This window comes from Anas platyrhynchos, chromosome 2, assembly GCF_047663525.1.
Source record: "Anas platyrhynchos isolate ZD024472 breed Pekin duck chromosome 2, IASCAAS_PekinDuck_T2T, whole genome shotgun sequence".
NCBI lineage: Eukaryota > Metazoa > Chordata > Aves > Anseriformes > Anatidae > Anas > Anas platyrhynchos.
Window position 1 is genome coordinate 17,491,984 of NC_092588.1, and position 16,773 is coordinate 17,508,756.

At 33.6% G+C, this 16,773-nt stretch overlaps 1 long non-coding RNA gene across 1 annotated transcript; it reads right to left on the reverse strand.

Moving 5' to 3' along the window:
* Positions 1-2,193: 2,193 nt before the first annotated feature.
* Positions 2,194-9,964, reverse strand: LOC140001692 (uncharacterized). Its single transcript, XR_011807179.1, has 2 exons — positions 9,806-9,964; positions 2,194-2,405 (listed from the first exon to the last, which is right to left on the reverse strand). It is a non-coding gene; the product is annotated as an uncharacterized lncRNA (long non-coding RNA).
* Positions 9,965-16,773: the final 6,809 nt, after the last annotated feature.

Here is a 16,773-nt window from a genome sequence, read left to right on the forward strand (position 1 = left end):
AAATTAAAAAATAAAAAATAAAAAATAAAAATTACCTGCTCTAATTTCTGAAATATAAATCACATATTGCAAGTAAATACTTGCACTTTTCTATTCTTAAATGGCATTCTTTCAATTAAAAATAGACTGATTGTTTTTCTAATAACTGCCTTTTGTTTCTCATTAGAAAGGGCTACTTGAAGTATAATGAGCAAGAATTGGGACACATTCTTCCTCTACCAGCAAGAGGAAACTAAGAAGTCCCAAGAAAACTACCATGAAAATACATAAGTTCATTGAAAAAATCTGTTTTTCTTTCATTAGTGTCATTTTGTTTCACAGGGAAAAGAAATAAATCATCTTTCTGTTTTGTGAGTTAAATTAACTTAATCATATCCAGGTTTGGTATCTTAGAATTAAACAGCAGAAAACAAAAGAAATTACTGAAATTAAATTCCAGTGGGAGAAAAACATTAAAACTAGTTGATGTGTTTGTGAGGATCTTATTATTATTACTTTTTTTTATCCCCTTAATTCTTGAAGAGGAATTAAACTTTTGCCAGTGGAGCACATTTTACATTCTAATAGAAAACACATATGAATATCTTCCCTTCTTTCTCACCACCAACAGAATTGGCAATATGCTTGAATAATTAAGAATACAGACCAGAACTAAATCAAAATCAGGTATATTTCAAATCTGTAAACTTGTGAAATAATCAAAGTTTTCAGACAAGGACTTTTTTCAGAAGTTTGGCACAAGCACATAAAATATCCATTTGTGAAATGACATGATAAATTGATGAAGGTTTTAACAGTTCAATAGTTATTTTATTGTGCATCTGTTCATTTTCTCTGACTTGCTTTGTTCTTTCTGAATCTACACCACTGAAAGAACTCTTATTATTAATCGTCGAGTTGAAAACCAGCAGCTCTTAGAATAACCTCTCCCTTAGTGAGGGACTAATATATCACTTATTTAGTCTGGTTTCTTAGTATCATCATCTTTCTTTGGGACCCAAATATACACAATTGTATATTAAAACAAACAAACAAAAGACAAAAACAAAAAAACACATGTCCAGAGAGGCTTCTTAGTTCTAGCATCTCTAGCCTACCCTAACATTATGAGCATCAGGAGGTGCTTCACAAGCCAGAGCATTAATTGTTTTTGAGTTTTGTGGAAAGCTCCAGCAGTTTTAATGAGATGTATTAGAGAGTATAAACTTCATTGGGGTCCAATCCAGGTAAAATAACATGACAGCAAAATCCGTGATTATTGTGTTGTTGGTAGTGTTGATTTATTATTTTTTTTTGTATCTGTTTGTTTATTTATTTGTTCGTTTGTTTTACCCTGCCTAGTTTTTCCACAAAAAGTGACCTGTGACCTTATGATAAAATTTGGAATTCAGAATGGCAAATTGCATATTAAGTGTGAGGTAATGAAATAGACTAGAAAGAAACCTCAGGGCATTGAGGTGTACTGTGACACTGATGGACTCTTCACCACGATCTGACAGGTCATACTCAACCTGGCATCAGTGTAAATTGAAAAGCAAGTTAGGTGGGATTTAGGAGGAAAAAAAAAAAAAAAAAAAAAAGAAAGAAAAATGAAAACAAGGAATTTTCTACTAACCTGCTACTAACTTCTCATGGGAAAAAAAGGCGGGGGGGGGGGGGGGGGGAGGGGAGTAAGGAATGTTTCATCAATTCATGTCAATAGAGGGCTTGAAGGGTAAACCTTGAGTTTCAGATATCTGTGTATGTGTGTGTGTGTGGGGGGGGGGGGGGGGCGGGGGTGTTCAGAATAACTGCTAACTATTGTGACAATTGCGTGGGACATTACGCAGGTCTCTGATATCCAGCCAAGAGATTAAGGAGAAGGGGAGAGATGAAGGACAACTAAAAGACAAAGCTTGCATGGGACGCTGCACAATTCTTTGACATCCAGCCAAGATGGACAAAGGAGAAGGACAAGGAAAAAGCCTGTGAGGAAGACTATGAGCCTTCAGCACAAGAGACCCCCAGAGGGACCACCGGAGACTGATACACATGCGCCAGTGGGATGGTTCATATTCCGGGAACTAATTATAATAACCATGCCTTTTCTAGAAGTAGTACTGAATATATATTAGCCTAGGAGCATAAAAACCAGCCGCTTGATGTAACTTGTGTGTGTGTGTTGGAGGAGCCTAGATTCCCCGCACACCCAGCGCTGTTTACTCCCCTTTTATTGACCCCATAAATAAATCTTATAAAGCTAAATTGACTTGGAATTTATAACAGGGGGAACGTGACGGATGGATGGACTTCAGCTCTTCTTTATGCTTCTTTACTTCTCCTTAATATATAATTGTCAGTCATCTCTGGACAGCTGGCAGAGTTGCAGAATTCAGGTTGCAAATGTTACCCAGATTGTAACTTGCCTACAACAGAAGAACATGACATGAAATATAAATGAATGTAAGAATGTTCACAACACTACTTCTGTGAAGTCTAACATACATTTATCTTCAGAACTTCTTCAAAATAAAATGGGAGCTTGAAACAATTGTATAGTGTATGATGTGAAAATATATTTGACAAACTTTTGTTGATTATGAAGTTTAAATATTTATGCTTTGGTAGTGCTTCTTGCAAAGTGATTATCAGTAGGAACTTACTGGTTCTGTACTGTTATTCCAGGCCATAACCTATGGTTTTCATGAATTTAGTTTGTTGATCATTGAATCAACAATGTGATTCTCTCTCATTAGAGACAAATGAAAGACAGTGAAATTAAAGCTACTGATAAGTTATCTTTAAAGTTCTTTGTTCTCTTTTCTTACTTGAACAGTCAAGTATCTCTTCTCTTAATTGCTTTTGTGAGGATCTTTTGTAGAAAGGCTCAAGACATCACTTAGAATACAACTTAAAAAAAAAAAAAAAAAAAAAAGAGGATAACTTTAAACACTTAAAAATAAAACGTTATTCGTGGGTCAGTATTGCACATGCTCTGTCAAAGGTGCCTGGATGTAAAACATAGTGGGTGAAGTAGTGGGTGGTGGTTAATACTAAAAGCACAAATTAAAGCTTGAAGTTCAGTCACTGGAAAATGATTTTACTGTCTAGTTTGTATTCCAAACCTCAGAATGAAATGGACACAAATGGATATAACATATATTTAACATATGGTTATGCATTTTTATGGCATGCTTTAATATAAGAAGTATATTCAGATAATGCAGTAATAAATTTAAAATTACAACTTATTCAGAACAGAACCATCTTATTTCTAAATTACTACCTATAACAACAATTTGGTATTGTTTTGCAAAATCTTTAGGTGGTATTTCATGTAGGTGTGTACATCTTTAGACAAAGACCGTCATTTTGGTTAATTAAGAACTCATTCCCTTCTACACACCAAAATATTTAAGACATTAATTCAATATTATGTTAAAAAAATCATTTGAAGTTATTTTTCATTCTTTTTAAAATATTTTAAATATTTGTTTTCCTTTCTTTTTAGATGAAACTGGTGTTTTTGCTTAACCACTTTCTTTTACTTTTTGTTTCAACACAGTTTTAGAAGGGGAAAAAAAGTTTTTAAAGTCTTACTGGAAACTTTTTTTTTTTTTTGAGGCCCTCCAGTGAACTGAAAAATCCATTATTTGTTCATCACTTCTCTTCAGCTTTGTTTTGTTGATTTTTTTTATTTTTACTTATTTATTTATTTTCACAGGTGTTTGTATTGGCTTCTCAGCAAAGATCAGAGGGAGGACAGGAAGTTAAGATTCTTTTCAACTTACGGTCTTATGGTAGCTAAAAGTCAGCTAGCACTACTTTAGCTTCAAGTTCTTGAAACTGAATCATATCTGATAAGATGGAGAGTTATGAATCTTCCCAGCTAACAGAGCTAGTTAAAGTTCTCTCACAATGTTTATGTTGTTACTCTTCAACTAGAAGGTTCTCATGCTCTCAGATGTATTTCATTTCAGGCATTGTACTTTTCATTTCAGGCATTTCATTGGAGATTTGAATATCTATACCAAATATTGACAAGAGATGAGAAGCTGTATCCCATAATACCATTAAAAAAAAAAATAGTACCTTGCTGTCTTCACATCATTAGGTCACCTTTCAGGGGTCTCTCATGAAGGAACGAAAAAGGAGAATGTCTTAAGGCATAGATTTTCAGAGAAAATTAAGTTAAATGGAAGAGAGGGAATTAGATGAGAATTCCCAATGAAAAGGAATTAGATGAAACAATGCTGCAAAAACCACTAAAGTACTGCTACTAAACTCCATTGTAGAAATTAATTCTGCTGGTGCAAATACACAATGACAAGAGAACAGTTCTGTTGTTTTTGTTTTATCTTTTTTTGTTTGTTTGTTTTCTTTTCTTTTCTTTTTAATCACATCTGCTGGTTTATTATGCCAAAGTGACTGAATAGCTTTTTGCTTGGGCATACAATGACTGGACACGGGGAAATGGTTTTAAACTAAAAGAAAGAAATTCTTTACTCAGAGGGTGGTGAGGCACTGGAACAGGTTGTCCAGAGAAAATGTGGAAACTCCATTCCTGCAGGTGTTCAAGATCAAGTTGGACAAGGTCCTGAACAACCTGATCTAGAGGGTGGCATCCCTGCCCATGGCTGGGGGATGGAACTAGATGAGCTTTAAGTCCCTTCCAGCCCAAATTGTTTTATGTTTCTATGCTATAGAATATTCCGAGTTGGAAGGGTCCCACAAGGATCATAACTCCTGTTTGATGTCTTACTTTAAAATTCTAAATACAGAAATATATACATATATCTTTCTAAATTATGACTAACATATTCATAGGTGCAAAACTTTTATTATAATCTTTTTGTTTTATTTTGTTTTGTTTGTCACCATACCAGTCATATTGAACTTGACACCACACTGAAAAAGAACGAGAAAAGGTAGTATATTATTTATTTCATGTTGTCATATGCCTTTTGTTGTGCTTATTTGCTATGCAAACAAGCCACTGGTGAAAGATATTACAATGATTCTTTTGGTAACCTTTCCTGTTAATACTTTGCCACCACTGCATGTCTTTTCTACATACAAACTAGCACTAGCATATTTCCTCTTGAATTCAAGTAACAATCTGAATTTACGACAATATATGCATCTAGGTTGTAGGTAAATTTGTCAAGAAATAGATACAAATTAAGCAACTTTCAATTTTTCAGAAAGAAAGCTCTCTCAGGTGAGGTAGAGAAAATGTTTATGTCATTTGAATGTATATACTTCAAAAAATACAGTGTAAGAAAAAGGAATGCCATCTGGCCCTGCTTGTTTTCCTGGTTTATCAATTACATATCATTGATATCAATGCTAATCTGCATTATGAGACATATGTGTATGCCACTAAATATAATATATGCCATATGAAGCCCTAATCTGTACGTGGGAAATTGCATTATTGCTCCTCTGTCTAGTCACTGAAATGAATATTTCATTCAATGGTGTCTCACTGAATTACCTAATTAATTCAGCCTATTCTAGTAAGTTTCAATGAATTTAGTGGAACTTGTGACTTGAAAATAAAGCAGTTGCACATGTACAAGAGTAAGGTTGCAATGGTGATTTTTCTCTCTGTCAGCACCATTCATTGAAGTTTTGAAGGCAGAATATGCTAGCAGTCTATGCATGTTCATAGATCGTGGGTAGGATGCTTTGTTTGCTAGTGTATTTTATGGGCCATCTTTGTATTTAAATGCTAATGCTCTCCACCCTAGACTAGAGTAAGTTACCAACAACAAGATAGAGTATACAGTAATCACTCCTTTATTTTTATTGACTTGTCTAACTCATTAACAGACTGAAATGCTTGTTGAACTTACCAATAAATCAGAAAGACATAATTTATAAATGGGGTATTTTTCATTTCAAAGTTTATTGTTTGCTTTTAATGTAAGCGAAGTTTTTCCACTATCTCTCATTTATAAACTCTTCTGATGTCACTCAAAAAACTATAAATATTTTTTATAGACCATTTATATTATTATTTAATGATGGTATTATTTACCATCAGTGATAATTTTGTCTTAGTGATATCTCCATTGATAGAGTTATCTCATTGATAACTTATTGATAACCTCATTGAGAATGATAACTCTATACTGAACACCTGGATTCTTTGGGACTTTATCCAAAATTGGCAAGAAACCAATAGTTGTTGAAAAAAATCAGTAATTCAGTATCTTATTATACATCCAATAAGAAGAAAGAAGAAAGACAAAGAAAAGAAGAAAGCCAAATTTTTATTTTGCTTTATAATAATATAAATTATTATTTATATTAATAATTTTTAATTTTAAAAATATATAAATATAAAATATATTATTATTAATAATAATATAAATATGTCTAAATATGTCTCTATAATCTGCTTTGTAATTGAAGTTTGAGGCTGAATTGAAATCCAGTGTTGTGCTACTCTGTAGTGTAGTGACATCACTAAATATTTTCTTGTTAATTCACTATTACAGCACTTGTTAATTTTCTTGTTAATTCAGTACTACAGTACAATCTTGTCATTAGACTGAACTGTTTTCGTCAATAAGTTTCAAAATTTAACTGTATTTCACATGCTGAGAAGGCCAAATTGGCAATATAGACATTTCTATCATTATAATCACTTTTGCATGCATGTCTTCAGCTTTGGATTTAGTAGGAAGCTAAGTTGACAAAAAGACATCTGTGGTCCTTAAGTTTGACTATGGTACATATTTTACTAATAGACAAGATTTCTTTCTTTTTTTTCCTTTTTTTTTAATGCATATTTTAATCTAAGAAGATCAAACATATCCAGACTACAAATAAAATACAAAATTTAAAATAATTCTGCTGCTGTGAGGGCTATTAACCACTGGAATACTTTACCCAGGACATGCAGCAGATTTGACTCTGGTAAAACTGATGTACATCTATGAATGTTTTGTGTTATACAGTATACATTTATCATTTTCCTTTTTGGCCTTAAATCTTATGAATCTAGCAAAATGTGATTAGAAAGACCACTGTAAACTGACAGTTTTTAGCCATTTGACCAGAGAACTACCAGACAATACTCCCAGAGAAATGAGCTGTAATTTACACAGAAGAAACCTTATGAGAATGTTATCATAGAAGAAAAGACCTGATTTAAAAGAGTGGTACTGTGAATACAGTACAAAGAGTACAAATGATGGCATAATCTGTAAAAAGTGAATTCGAGCTGTGATTAATCAAGGGCACCCACTAGGGTATTTCACACATTATCATCTTATTTTGTTCCATTTACAGAATACAGTGGAAATATGCATCAATGCATCAGGTTATACTATTCACAGTGGAATTAGCTACGAAACTACATAAATAAAACTTTTGGGAAAGAGGAATATTAAAACAAACAAACAACAATTATAACTTGTTTAACATTTTGCTTCTCTTGTTGCTTGCCTACAGAGCAGACTGTCATGAAATGACCCCGGTCTAGATTTAAATATGGCACCAGAGATTACACAGAAAATCTAGTTTTGAGGTGATCTTGGGTTGCTTTACCCTTCTCAGCAGAATGCAATATGCATTTCCCTTAAACACATATTTCCCTCTTCAATTTCTTTTTGGAAACTGAGGAAGAGAAAAACAGAGAGGCTGTATTCAAAGACTGAAATGATACACGTACATTTGTTTGTCAATTAGGCTCTGGGATCAATACTTACGCATTTTTGCTCAATACTCTTAATTTTCAGAAATTCTGACCCCTTAAAAACTGGTTAAAGCTAATGATAGAGAGCTTTAAAACCAATATCTGATTAGGAAATGTTCAAGGTATTTTGTGTCCTCATGGTTCATGGAAACATACTCTATTCCAATAAAAATCCACTTCAAAAGAACAGCATCAAGAGATGACTGAGAATACCTTTGCTGTATTTTTTTAGACAATGCAGAATTTGCAGCTTTTATGGCCAACATTTTAAATTTTAGTGAGGGGAAGATGCACATGAATTCATACTGTTTATTAGTATTCTAATCTCTAATGTCAACTGATAGTTTCTAAAGAAATTATAAACCCTCTTCTAAATAACTTGGAACATAGTTCTAAATTCTAGTTTCACGTGCCATATAGCTAAATTTGTCTTTTTAGTTCCTTTTAATCCTGTTGTCATACATAAAATGAAACATGTTAAATTAAGGTAAAAAGCAAGATGCTAGTTCTAAACTCAGAAAGAAAAAATTAAGAAAAAAAATAAAAGAAAAAAAAAAGAAAAAAAAGATTAAAAGATTCAGAGGTTTACTAATAAATAATCAGTTAATTTTTAAATCTTAGTAAACCAGGTGCTTCATATCATTATTGCTCTTACATGATTAGAATATAGTTTCATGTCCAGCTGCATTTATTAAAGTCTTTTTAAAAACATACATTTTAATCTGCTCAGAAAAGGTGTTTGATGGTAATAGTAAAAGCCAGTGCATTTCTACTACCATTTTTATTTTGTTCTGTAGAACATGTTTTTCCAAAAAAAAGTAATTTACCCTTTACTCGAATGCTTTTCCTTATTACAGTTTTATATCTGCAGTTCCTCTGGGAGGAAAAACGAACCTTGATTATAAGAAAAAGCTGCAGGTCAAAAGACAGAATCACCGATATGCTTTGCATGTAAATCTCAGCATTTCAGGAAAAGCTTTGTTAATTCTGGCAGCCAGTCTTTAAAAGCAGAACTGCACAATGCTCAAGATAACCATATGCCTTATTTCATGAGAAGGGAACATAATGTCATAGTCTCTTCTTTCCAATTGTGTGTGGATTTTTGTTCCTCTTTTGTGGAACTGAATGTATTTATAAAATCACATTGGGCATCTCCTGATGCCAGATTTCATTCATACCAATGTCCCAGCAGATCTGTCTCTTCCTTTGTTCTTTCTCCCATAACCATTTTGTTAAATACCACTCTTGTGAACTTTCCCTTTCTAGCATCCTCTAGGCTTTCTCCAGATCCTCTGGGACACTCTCCCATTTTTTTCTCTCCCAGCTGGATCTGGACACATAAGTACTGTATCACATTCAATTATCACATCCAAAATATAACTCATTATGGTTCCTTTCCTCCCTCATTTCTCTGCCCCAAAGTATAAAAAATCTGAGAAAATATCAGTTATAGTGAAAAAACAAATGCTTGTTCAAATGCACTTCAATTTTATTGTATATACTCAAATAAGTACAGATATTTGAATATATTGAATGTACATATTTCTTTTGAGAAATCAACAGGGTTAAGCTGCACAATGTTGTAGATAAATTGAACTGGTATTGATTTTTATCTTATGTAGCCAATTACATCTGTGTGCAGTGACTGCAAAGTGGTGAAAATTAAATCTTTACCAGTTTAATGAGGTTTTGCATACTCTTTGCTCTGATGCAAATAAAGTGGATGGCAATGAAACAATGGACATCTGATGTGGAACCTTGCACACAATTCAGTTAGAAATGGAAGACAATGACATATGCAAAACTGAAATGTGGAAAGTGGGAGGAAGTCACATCCCAGTATAGCATGAGAAGTGCCGCAGGAACTGTCATTAAAATCTCCTAGAAGTAATTCTGAATGGCTGCATTTTTGATCCATCCTTTTATAATGTTTTGCTCTTATAATGTCACATCGTATTACTCTCTAACTTGCTTATTCATTTATACTGAAGTGAAGTGCCCACGGGGCTTACCTGTGGCCTGGATAACAGCAGATCTTAAGACAGAAATGTGAATATATGCATTACATGTCAGTGGGACTACCAAAACTGTTTTGGAGGGTGTTCACACAAAACTTACCGTGTTAAAAAAGATGTTGATCAGCAGTCAGATTCAATAGTAGCTAAGGAATCGAAGGCATTTGAAACAAAGCATTCAGCTTGAAAAGAGGTAAAAAAGAAACATGAATATTTTTAATGGCGTGGGAGTCCTTGGAGTTGATGCAGCAGCGAGTGCTGCTCTCTACTGCCATTATGACCTGTCAACCGGTATGAAGTCTCTGCTCCTAGGTTCTGGAGCATCGGCATGGGGTGCATCACAGAGACCCATGACTGGGGATTGTAAAGCTGAACTGAGGGGGTGGCTCCTATGTATGGGTCAGGAGAAACATAGGCATGCCCAAAGCTGGAGCACCCACAGGACAGGTGTGCAAGTAGGGGAAGCCCCAAACCCAGGAGAGTGCGTTAATTTGTAACTCTGTGTGTATGTGTGTGATTAAAACATTTCACGGGAACTGGGAAATCTATGGGTAATTATTAACATTTCATAAGAGCCTAGTAAGTTTTTTTGGTTTGATTTGGTTTGTTTTAATTGAAATTCAGAAATTGGTTCAATCTGTAGTTCATTGATTGTTCATTAATTATGTGTCATTAATAAATCAATAAGCCATTTAGTCTTGCTTTACTTTGAGCTATATGAACTATGCAATTTTCCCTATTACATTCTGACAAAAGAATTAACCTGGCAGTTCCCGACTACTTAGACTAGCTAAACAGAGCACATCAGACTGCTAGCATGTTACTACATTCAACATCTTGTTATGGGCAAAAAGAAGAATATGCTGTACATGTGGGGAAAAGATTTTGCTGATAGTTCAACTACTGTTTTGGGATTCTAATAAAGATATAACAAACATTGTTAATTGAGTTATAATAATATAAACAATGGGCATTAGTATTAAGACAGAAAAGTCTCAGTAATAACTTTAAAATGATTATATATGAGAACTTAATTTCTATCCTTTTTCTCTGGTGTTACATGCACTCTTCCAATGTTCCCCTGTGTCCTTAGTCAACAGCATCAGTCTGTCTCAAGAAGAATGGAGCTAGAGGTGGTTATGATGTATCATAAGGATCCTGAAGTCTTCGTCAAGAGAAGTACAATGTTCATGGTGTTGGATGTCCCTTCCTTTTCATATCTGGATGTTTGTGAACCTATTTTTATGTATTTTCCTACCCTTCCAGTTTCCCCCACACTGGTTTCTGGACACTGCCTAGAAGGTGCACCATGGCCTCTCCCAACTCCAAGGAACATGCAGTGACTGACTGGGTTTCTCCAGCCTTGTCCATCCATGGCTATGACAGAGTTTTGGCTCAGGCCAGACAACAGCCCTGTGGCTATCAGCTCACTGTTGGTGCAAGCTGGTACCAGCTGTAAGCCCAATGCAATCCCTGTGACCTTTTAGCAGTGGTGGCTGATATCCTATTAATGGGACCACCAAAGAAAGGAAGAAACTGATCAGCTACTCTATTGATTGCATAATTTCTTCAACAACATGGTGTGATTTGGTGGAGATGATAATCTTTATTTGAATTTTTGTGGTATTCTGCTAGAAGTTGGCAGGAAAAAAAAAAAAAATTCCTTATTCCATGTTAGCTTTGATATTCAAATACATTAAGATTGTTATTAAAATGAAAAACATTATTTTTAGAAGTTTCCTTTCAAATAGTATACAAGGGTATGAAAATAATTATAATTATTAACTAATAGCATAAGAGTTGGAATATCCATCTTCATACACTTGGTGCCATCATTCCAATTTTAGTTTCTTTTTATGGACTTTTTATGGGAAAATATTTTCTTAGTATTCCATTGGATACATTATAGCAGAAAATAAAAATTAGAGCAGATCAGGATTTTAGAATGAAAAACAAGTTTCATGAAAAATTCTTTGTAAGTTGTAGTAAAGCTTTTGTTATATTCATAGGAAACCTTCATGAAGGAAAATGTTAACTGAGCAAGCCAAACTTAGATTCATATATAGGTTCTAGTCTGAAGTGCTAAAAATAAGATTGTATTTTTCTGTATGATGTTGTTCAGCTTTGTCAGATTATCACCCCTTTCATTTGTTCAATATGTGATCATTTACACCAAACAAAAAAAAAAAAAAAAAAAAAAAGGAATTAGAGAAAGTTATTATAAAAGAATTGCAAACAAGCAGAAATAGGAATGATGTATTGCAGAGCCTTCCCAATCAAAAACTGCACCATAAGTCATCAATCTCAATTTGTTTCAAATACCTGACATTCCAGTTGAATGCATTCTGCCATGAGGTCTTCACAAAGTAAGCTAATATCTCAAATGTAAAAAGATAAACATAATATAAAATCCAAAAATAAATTTCTGATCAGTTTATCCTTTGTTTTAACCACATTTACATACAGCAGAAAGTATCAAAACAATTTTGAAGCAGTTTGACATTTGCCCACATCTATCCATGCATGCATCAACCCTCCAAATGAAAGTATAAGAAATAATAGAAAAGTTCAGCCACAAACTTTTTAACCCACTATAGCTCATTTGAAGCAACAAGGAAACAAAAACAACAGGTAATATTTAAAAGTAATATTTATCACTTTAATCCAAGTTTAAAGAAACTTTTTTTTTTTTTTTTAATTAATAATCGTGAGCATGACTGAAGGCTAAATTCCCAGGAAGGCTGCTTTTAAAATACAATACAAGTTAAATGTGGGTTTAACAGCAAAAAGATCATGTCCTAAGTATAGTGCTAATATTAACATGTTAGAATCCTGAAAGGGAATGTGTAGTCTTATGGCCAGGACTTACATCCCTTTTACATTAATAAATGACTTATATCCAGGGAAGACTGTATGCCTTTACTGTCTCTCCACAGAGCCTGGCAAACACTGAGCAGTGAGCTCTGGAAGTGAGCCCTTCCCATGCAGAAAGCTCTCTATATAGTAATAATCCAAGTAATAATGGATCTTATTCATTTTAGTGTTAAGGGACACAGAATCCATTCAAAACAAACAAACAAACAAAAAAGCTGCTAGGACCCTAGGACCCTGTGGGGAAAAAAAAAAAAAAAAAAAAAAAAAAAAGTCTGATTACAGAGTGTATGAATATCTCCTTGTCAAAAGCAAGATCTTTGCATGTTTTAAAAATCAGCCCTTTCATCCTCCTCCAAAAAACAAACAAACAAACAAACAAATAAATAAATAAATAAAAAGTTCCTAAGTATCCCGAGTATAATTCTCCATAAGAATGCTGAGCTATTGCTGACAGACATGGAACTCAGTTCTATGCTATGTACAATAGCACAACTATGCACAATAAGAATGGCTGGGACATTCTTGATGTCAGTCTTGATGTGGATTAAAATATCTAAATATCTAAATAAATAATATTTTACTAAATTCATTCTTCAGAAGATATTATGCACAGAATTTCTATCTATACTGTTTTCACAGCATGAAAAAAACTTTTAACACCCAAGTATGTAAAGTAGGTAAAGGACAGTATCACATAATGATACTGTTTGGCCAGTATTTGCCTATATATATTTTAGCTATTATAGATTCTTCTTTGCATCAGCTGTATAAATCACACTGAGGAGGAAATGTGAGATTAAAAAAAAATATATAAGAATTTTTTACACAGTGTCTCCTAAAACTCAATCTGCTAACTAAAGAAATAATTCAAGCAAATAGAAGTACTCTTCATTAATACCACCTTAGAAAAAAAATCCCATTGGCTCTGATATTCAGTGGATACTGTTTTTCAAATGCATCCATCTGGAAAGGCCCCCATATTCATACTAATAGAATTCTGTTATTAGATTCTGTTATTCGACATACTGTAAGGCTAAAGGAAGCAGGCTAATGAAACACCATTCTACATGGATAATGTAACAAGAAAAAAATGTGAGCTAGTAACCGAAATCAAAATTAATTATGTCTTTCAAGCTTAGAAAAGTCAAATTAGCATCTTAACAGTAATGGGAATTGCACGTTTTCTACTGAACATGAGTTTATCACCTTTATCACAATGTATAATGCAGGCAAACACAAAGTTTGCTAATTTCAATGGTTCTTGGAGGCAAAATGTGATCAAAAATTCCATTTCTGAAAAACACTGTAGTTTCAGTGATAATTACTCATACAGCTGGCAGAGTGTTTCTTCAAGGGAACTGCATAGCTGAAACTGCATTAAAGCAAAATTCCAGAAGCCTACCTGGTTGTCCTATTGTAGGAAACCATTTATGTACAAATATCAAAGATTCACAAATAAATAAATGAGTAAATAGTTCTATTTTGTAGTCAGAATAAAATTCTTGACCCATTACCAATTTTTATTTTTCCTTCCCTGTCTGTGATAGAATCAGAGAAACAGAAGTACATAGCAGATTTTTAAACACAAGGCAGCTACATTTCAAAGTGATAGCTATATGCAGTGGGTACATAGCACCGAGGGAATCTACATTTACCAAGAGGTAGTAGACATATCTCTTATTTTGAACTAGATTCTTCATTGAAAAGGAGGTGGGATTTTTTTGTTTGTTTGTTTTGTTTTCTTTTGTATTCATAGCCCCCAGGAAATTGAAAGATTTCCTCTAGTATTTTACGTTTTATCTGAAGTTAACTCTGATATAACAAAGATCTTAAAAAAATCATTAAAAAAAAAAATGAACACACTGCTTTTTGATTTTCTTGCCTTCTTTAAACAACAGGTAGCTCAAATGTGTGGTAAATGATAAAACATTCTGCAAACACATCAGGTACTATCTATCTGGCAGATATTAAATACTTATGTTATGTTCCTGCTATTTGTTAGTACATGAATGGTGATGTTAAAATGATGTTCACTTAGAGGCAAGCTGTATGGCCAAGTTTTGGTTAAGAAGACCATTTCCATTCCATTCCATTCCATCTTATTTCCCAATCCTGATTAATTAGTACCAAACAGTGACTGTGTTTCAAGGTCTCATTACTTCTTTTCATGGCTCACCGAACCTGGGTTAAGGACATGAGCAGGCTATCCCAAGATTAGGAGTATTTGATAAAGAATTTGTAAATGTATAGAAGTACTTGATGATTTGAGAGTGCATTTGATAACTCCTCTTTGCAGCCATCACTTAACTTCAGAATAAAACTTGCTTATGTAGGAAAAAAAGTAAAATGGTTTATTGGGGACAGTCTGAGAATATAGAAGAAGGTTTCTGAAGGATTTAAAAGGATTTAAAAGGATTTAAAGTCTCATTACCTTGTACTTTAATCATAGTGAAAAAGTGGCAATATGAGAGCAGTATTCATTTAAAAAACTTTCTACGCAGCATAATGCTGAAGAATATCTGAAAGGACCTGTGAAACTAGGGGAAGCTCCAGTATGGCATATAAATTAACTCATCCACCTAGAATGTGAAAAGGACAGAGTGAAGGAAGCACCACAGTACCACCACTCTCCTACAGCCTGCACCATTTTAAGAAGAACTGTATTTTCCTAATGGCGTTGTAGAAAATAAGAATGCAGTGCAGGACAGAATTTCATCCTAATCCTCATATTCACTCATAGAGATCTTATCTAACCAGAGACCATGTGCCTCAAGTTGTTTCAATTCAGAATGACAAAGTGCACTTCTTCCAATCATCCTATAAAAATAAATTAATAAATAATAATAAAAGTTATAATATTAATTTAAAAACAAACAAACAAACAAAAAAAACACCTTACATCTGTATGCATTCTCCCATATAGATTACCAAAATAATGCACTACACTGCACACACACCTGTTTCATTGTTGAGGCTGAGAGGAATTTCTAATCATTTCTAATCATTTCCAATAATTTCTAATAATATTTTCAATAATTTCGAATCACTAAGTATAATGCCAGGCTGCTGTAATGCTGGAAATGCAAAAACTGAAGCACTCATTGACATGGCTATGATTAGGAGCGAAAATAAGGCAGTTTCCATCTTCTCTAAATTGTATCTGTGAGGTGTAAAGATGCTTTAGATTGCTCCAGCACTGCTCTAGCACTGGAATACACAAATAGACAAACCAATTGAAGGGTTCTCTGAGTTCATTTCAGTGTGTCCTAACAGCAGCTGTGTAAGCTGTTTGTACAAACAGATCTAGATTGCTGGTTGTCTCCACAGTATCCAATTGCTCAGATCATATAGCTTTAAGCTTAAAGTTTGTAAATTGCAATATCCAAGCACACAACTTTCAACTGCATAAAGAGAAATAAAATATTTTCAAGTTGAAAGAATTACTACTATTACTATCACTGTCACACTAAGTTGCTTATGCCAAAAGAATGTCTGAAGCAAAGTGACTTTACACTTGTTTTCTCATCCTGTGATTTTCCTGTCATGCCGCTGCTGGTGAAAACATATCACTGTAAGCAGAGCTTCAAAGTCTAAGTGTGGAAAACTGTGGGAAAGTGCTGATTAAAACAGTGGGAAAGTGCTGATTAATACTGCTGGTTAAACTGAGGTTAATTAATTGTGAAAAAGATTAATTGCTCTCTCTCACTTTCTCTCTTTGAAAATATTTTTGTGATGAGACCATGACACCTATTGATATATTTCATAGACTTATAAACAGAGGAATAGTGGAAGGGGGAAAGGTAAAGGAAGATTTCAAGAATATAATTCTAAAAAAAAAAAAAAAAAAAAAAAAGAGAAATGAACTAAAATAAAGGCAAATTCCACTGTACATCTGTATGATCTGTTGATGTATCTGGTACTTTAATGGTGGAAGTGTGCATGGATGCATGACTAACATCCAATGGCCCAAATAATATATTTATTTGTTCATGTCTATAGTGACTCATTTTAAAAGAGGTTGAAGGTACTGGGCATTTTAGGAGACATTTATGTATTTAACTGGAGGATGCTTGCCTAGACTCAGATAATTAAAATAGGGCTTCTTCCCCACCCTTACTTTTTTTTTTAAATTAAATAATTAAATATATAATTATATATATATATAACACCACCACCACCAACGACAAAAGTTTTTCA